This window comes from Leptopilina boulardi, unplaced genomic scaffold, assembly GCF_019393585.1.
Source record: "Leptopilina boulardi isolate dan_hultmark-lab unplaced genomic scaffold, ZJU_Lbou_2.1 LbouV2_351, whole genome shotgun sequence".
NCBI lineage: Eukaryota > Metazoa > Arthropoda > Insecta > Hymenoptera > Figitidae > Leptopilina > Leptopilina boulardi.
This window is the reverse complement of record NW_026137920.1, coordinates 4,555,691-4,562,187: the sequence shown is the minus strand read 5'-3', so window position 1 is coordinate 4,562,187 and position 6,497 is coordinate 4,555,691. Positions and strand designations below refer to the sequence as shown.

The following is a 6,497-nucleotide window of genomic DNA, read 5'->3' as shown; positions in this document are numbered from 1 at the left end:
GAAAATATAAACATAACCCCTCTAGATAAGGACATTGATAGAGAATTCATGTCAGTTTCGTAAAATATTTTATCTACGTAGCAAACAAATACAACATGAAGGTAGAATCAATTCTCCAACTTCATGTTTGCCAACTGTTACTTTCAAATAAAATAATTAACTAGTAACGAAATGAATTATACTTTAATAATGTAAATTTAAAAATTAATAAATTTTTTTAATTAAATTAATTAATTATTTTTTAATTAAATTGATTTAAAGTTTCATTTCTTGAAAAACTTTTTAACTCACAAAAAATGCCCTATATATTTTTTTAGAGAACCTTTGCGTGAGAACAAAAATTCTATTTCCGAGGTTATATATCTTCAAAATTTCTTAAATTAAATTTTTTTCCATTTTAGACAATGTCTAATAGGAACTTTTAATCCTATGAAAAAGATAATAAATATAAATGCAATAAATATTTAATTATTAATATAAAAAAGAAAAGTAAATAATTTATTATTATTATTGGATAAAGTTAAATTATTTTTTTTATTTTTTTGTAAGGATAGAAATTAAAAATAAATGTCTCCTTTATATTATGTTTTATTTAGTTTATAATTATTAATTATAAAAAACTTTAAGGTTTAAATTCAGAAATAAAAGTGTTAATATAATAATATTAATAATTATCGTTGCCTCGAATTGCCTTTTTATAACTTTTGAGATTTGACGTGTTACACTTAAAAAACTTTTCAGGCTTTTAGATATTTCTTTTAATTGCTTCATTTCTTCATCGTGGAAAAATCCTTATGAATTCAATACATTCTTGATTTTTAAAAAAATTGTTAAATTATAAAAGAAAGCAAATATGAGAAGAAAAATACACACAAAAACAATTGCACCAACCTAAATCTATCAAAATGGTACCATTTTTTTGAGTCATCCGATAGATAAAAATTTTTTTAAAGTGAAAGTAGCTTTGAATCGCTACGTAGCGAAATCTTTGTAGCGCTGTCGTTATTTGTAATCCCACTCCTGATCTCTCCATGAAAATGTAGTCCTTTTATACTGAGTTTTCGTAAGAGAATAGATAAAATTTTATTGTCGTACTATATATTTTTCACCCTTATTTTGGAAGCCAAGTTGAGTCCTTCTCTCTCAGTAAATTTTCGTTTTTTTTATTTTATTGGATTTAGACTATTCAATATTGATACACCAAGTATTAACAATATGTTTTGAACATTTTCTTAACCCATTAACGCCTGAAACTGAAAAATTTTGTGTTCATTTTCAAGGTATGTTTTTATCATCAAACTAAATAATATTTTTTACCAGAGGTACATTTTCTTTAGGTCTTGAAAGTGCTCTTTTCGATTCTGAAGTCAAAAATCATTTTTTTTCATACCAAAATTAAAAATGGCGGTTTTTATGTGAAAAAACCAAAAAAAAATTTCAATTTTGACATTTTTTTTCACCCATCGACGTATCTTTAAAGTGTATAACTTTTATGCACTTTTGGTTAAAAGCAAAATTATATACGCAAACTGTCGATGGGTGAAAAAAAATGTCAAAATGTCAAAATTGAAATTTTTTTTTGGTTTTTTCACATAAAAACCGCCATTTTTAATTTTGGTATGAAAAAAATGATTTTTGACTTCAGAATCGAAAAGAGCACATTCAAGACCTAAAGAAAATGTACCTCCGGTAAAAAATATTATTTAGTTTGATGATAAAAACATAGCTTGAAAATGAATACAACATTTTTCAGTTTCAGGCGTTAATGTGTTAATATCAATTATTGCATTAAAATTCGTCTGAACTAGAATCTTAGGTTTAACCAATTTTCTTCATATGATCACCAATTTCTTGGTCAATAAGCTTCGTTTTCCGTATATAATTACGCACCATTATGTATATCAACCTAAAAAGAACAATTAAACGTGAATTAATTTGAAAATAAATACGACATTCGTGTTCAGCGGGAATTTCCACTCCGGAAAATACTTGCGTAAATAAATATTCGGAAGCACTAATATAGAAAACAATATGGTAAATACTACGTTTACATTTTAGCAAAACAGCCTTTTTCCAAAAATAAACTCCTGACTTCGCAAGTTAATTGAATATTTCTGAAATTATCATTTGCATACAAAGAACCCGCTGTCGGTAAAAAAGAGATAGCAGATGTGCTGCGCGCTCTACGTACCGATTTTGCGCCGCATTGGACTTGTATTTGACATTTCACCCTACCTTATTTTATTGAAACTTAATATTGTTTTACTCTTTTAACTTTTAAATTTCACAGCTTCCACTTAATTATTATTCCTGTAACATCCTTTCGTTTTTTTAAAGCTTAAAATTTTCACCGCATTGGTACTCTTTGATTTACGCATTCACCATGACACCCAATGCGGTATTTTCAAATACTTCACTGTAACTTATAGGGATCTGCAAAGACTTTCAATTTTTCAACAAAAAATTAATTTAGACATCCCATCCTTTTGGCCCATAAATGTAAACAGATGATCACTACAGAATGAGGATATAAGGAAGATACGATGAAATGCATTTCACGTAGTTGAGCAATCCTGCACATTCGCTTGTATATGTCCTTCGGCGTGGGGCACATGGATGAGCAGGTCTGGTTGACGGAAAACATATTGTCGCAAGAGTTGAACTCCTTTGGGGCCACCCCCCTGGATTACTTTAGATGTATATAGCTTTAAATGTGCAACCGGATAATGTTTAGCTTGCGCATACTATACTGGAGTGAAGCGATAGAAGCTTCTGATTATCAAGACGCCAGGGAGTCCGATGTAATAAATAGTTTATGGTTCTAGTCGAGGAATTATCATTCATAACGCGCCGCACGTGACGGGAATATTCGTGCTCTAGCGAAACTCGATAACACATACTTGCCACGATTCTGCATCACCACACCAAACTCCACTTTTCCCACTCTACCAATTTTGCCAACAGAATCACGATACGTGTATATTCTCCTCTCTCTATATATCGAGAGATGCCCCGCATCTTTTCATTTGCCTCTCCTCGCAATATTTTAATCTTTATCACTTCTAATAACTGCTTTCCCATTTTACTAATTGATTTTTTTAACATTGAAATTCTGATATTAAATAGTAAATTAGTACAGTAATTCATTAAAAAGGGTCTGATAATTATGGTGTGTTAAATTACGATTTTGTTATAGATGAAGTTAATATATTCATGTGTGCAAGGTTTTTATTTACAGCCTTTATGAAATCTTGTTCAGTGATTCAAGTTGAAATTAAATATCCCATGTAAATTAATTAGTTATTGATTTGTAGTTGGAGAATTCTGTACTGACAATACAGAGATATTGCAAATCTAGTTTTTTTAATTTTTTATAAGAGAAATAACATTATCTTCAGAGAGCATTTCCGTTTCTATAAAAAAATTCCGATCATAATTTTCGTTGGATTTTTCGCATAAACGGACACACTGGAGAGGTGGATTAATTATATTTAAATATTCCGCTTTTCACTTTCAATATTCTACTTATTACTTACTTAGAATGAATTTAGAAATTTGTGTAATTGTTTTTGATATGTTACGTCTCAAATAGAGAAATAACTAACGAAATAATATTTTATTTTATTTATGGCCGCTAGGTGATTCAGTGAATTCCTGTTTCATTTACAGAGCAGAAGGCTCTGAACTAAGGGTACAGGAAAGAAAGAGAATAGTAATTAATTTTATAATTAGGTTACAATTTATTTAGACAAGTATTTTTAGTCACAACAATTCGTTCTTATGAGAGAGAGGGAATCTCGAATCAACCAATCCAGGAAAATAGAGAGTTCAGCATTCAACTGAAATAAGGAATGCAATGGTAACTACAAATATACGACAAGTTTAGAAAAGTTAGGAGTGAGGATATAAAACACTTACCTTAAAATTCAGTAGTAGGTGTGTTGAAAGAAAAAGGACCACTGCTGTGTCCTTGTTGTCACGGTAAAAGAGCTGGTACCAGCGTGAGTTTATGACGTCAGGTAGGTTGACGGGCCCAGGTATAACCGCAGGTCCGGAGTTCTATTAGGCGTGATGAAACTCCCAATAATGAGTCTCTTCCAAATAAAGGAAGAATAGATAATTGCCCAATGTAATGAGAAGTCATGATCCTCGTTTAATTTAGAGGGTTTTGACACTTGATTTTCACTTTCGTATAAGAGAATTATGCACTTGAACTAGAAGACGTCGACTGGTACCAAGAATAAGGTTGATGTTATACGTATGAAGATGATTTGAGAACTGATCTCTCCATGAAAATGTAGTCCTTTTATACTGAGTTTTCGTAAGAGAATAGATAAAATTTTATTGTCGTACTATATATTTTTCACCCTTTTTTTGGAAGCCAAAGTTGAGTTCTTCTCTCTCAATTGAACGTAAAAAGGGGGGTGTGAACCATTCTAATACAAGATAGAAAGAGTACGACTATGGTTATTCGCAGCTTTAGAAGAGTGTTTATGGTCTTCTAATGTGGTGATACCATAGAGGTTCGTCACATAGGAAAATTAGAAAGAGAACATTTATTACATCGTCTGATTTTAGCACATAGGGAAAATTAAAAAGAGAGCATTTTGTTTCGTAGGGGTTTGAGCTCTTATAGTTTCATAAAAGATTTCTCGCTTCTATTTGTATGTTTTAGAAATACAGTATATAGACGTAGAAGGATACAAAACGCAGGGGTCTTTTTATATATAAAAGAAAGATGTTTAGTTGCGCGACAAAAGGGCGGAAATTGAACATTTAAGAGAAAAGTATTTAGATGCGTAACAAAAACACGGGTGTTTGCTGCAAGAAAAAACGCAACTCGGTATAGATTTAAGAATTATTATAATATAATATAATATACAGCGATATAATATAATATACAGCGAAAACGATTTAAAGAATTTTTTTTCTTCAATTTTCTTTATCCTTTCTGTCAACATATATACATTTTTTTCTAAACAACTTTTCACGAATATGCAAAAAAAAATGTATGTATAGAAGAAGGAAGTTAAAATCCGTTAAGGGGAATAGCCTTCCTTTGGAGTATTGTTCTTCCGTCACATTGATTGTATCCGCGAGCGTTTCTGACTCGCCGCTATACGGAAGAGGGGGAGAGAGAGGAGATGGAGGAAGGGGGTTGAGATAGTTGCGGATAATGCTGTAAAGCCGCTATATGGCCCTCGCAAAACGCTACTCCCGTCGTCTTCTTATCTTTCGCAAGAATTACTATGTTTCTATAGGGGATACAACTTGTTAAGACGCGCGATAACTTTCTGCCGATAGCGGAAGAGAGCGTTATTTCACTATATGGCGAACCAATTCCATATAGATATTTATATGTATAATGATTCATTAGTGAGTTCTTTAAGGGTTTTCAATGGCGAATTGATTATTGGAAAATGTGCGCATCTTCAGGTGCACATATCGTGATAATCCACAATTCTTTATATGTATATACACAACAATCTTTACGATTGTTGAATCTTATCTTTGCAATTAGACTTTGCATTTTGTATATACTATATTCAGCACACGATCATTTTTAAGATATTAATCCAACTATATTCTGACAGTACAATTAAAAGATTCAAGTGGAAGAGAAAGAAAAAATAATTTGTTATAAAACGTCAAAAATTACCCCTTGGGAGGATTATATCTATAGACAAAATATAAATACAATTATATAACTCGTGCAAGAGTTTTGTAAAGTGTAATAGAAACGCTTGTAAGCGATACAGGTGTCGTAAAATGTAGCAAATAATCTCCTCCTTATTTTCCACTTATCAACTTCCTTATCTATGCACACGTGTCTAATTCACGATTAGGAATCAGCATACCGTTGTATTCATATCGACTGGTAACATCGAGTGACAGTAGGTAGGTAGTAATGCTCTTTGCAAATGTTGTATATATACTGTGCACACAGCGGCACCATCTGTTTTATATTTACTTCCTACGGCGATTTGGTTTTGTAAAACCTTTTTGCTGGTTTCATGATTCTTATAATGGTTGGTCCAGAGGCCAGATCACATTATATATATATACATTACCAATATTCAGGTTCATTCACCCACTGTGTTCACACCTCATTGGACAACACCAATATCGGCAAACTTCCAGCAAGCATCATCACGATCTAAGAAAATCCTCTCTCGTTGATCGAGATACAACTTTGTTTCTATTTTCTCACACTAAAAGCATTACGGAAATGCCAAACATGCAATTATGTCAGATTCCTCGTCCAACATGGGATAAAAGGGAACATCTGATAAATTAGATTCCATTTCTTGTTTAAAAAAAAATATTATCTTTTACAATATGGGGTCAAATTCAAGAGGCCATACAAAACTAAAGAAGATGAAGAAGAATTCCATAGAATTAGTTGTTGATCGAACCTAAAACTCTATAGAGTAGGTGATCACACTGTTTTAATAGCATCTTATAACGTATAATATGCCGGATTGTCATTAATTTCT

At 31.5% G+C, this 6,497-nt stretch overlaps 1 long non-coding RNA gene across 2 annotated transcripts; it reads right to left on the bottom strand.

Moving 5' to 3' along the window:
- Nucleotides 1-570: 570 nt before the first annotated feature.
- LOC127286155 (uncharacterized) lies at nt 571-2,775 on the bottom strand. 2 transcript variants are annotated; one of them, XR_007843700.1, is made up of 3 exons: nt 1,685-2,775; nt 892-1,247; nt 571-810 (listed from the first exon to the last, which is right to left on the bottom strand). It is a non-coding gene; the product is annotated as an uncharacterized LOC127286155 (long non-coding RNA). The 2 variants fall into 2 exon arrangements; XR_007843699.1 differs by having other exon boundaries at nt 892-1,253; nt 1,685-2,774.
- Between the last annotated feature and the right edge of the window lie 3,722 nt (nt 2,776-6,497).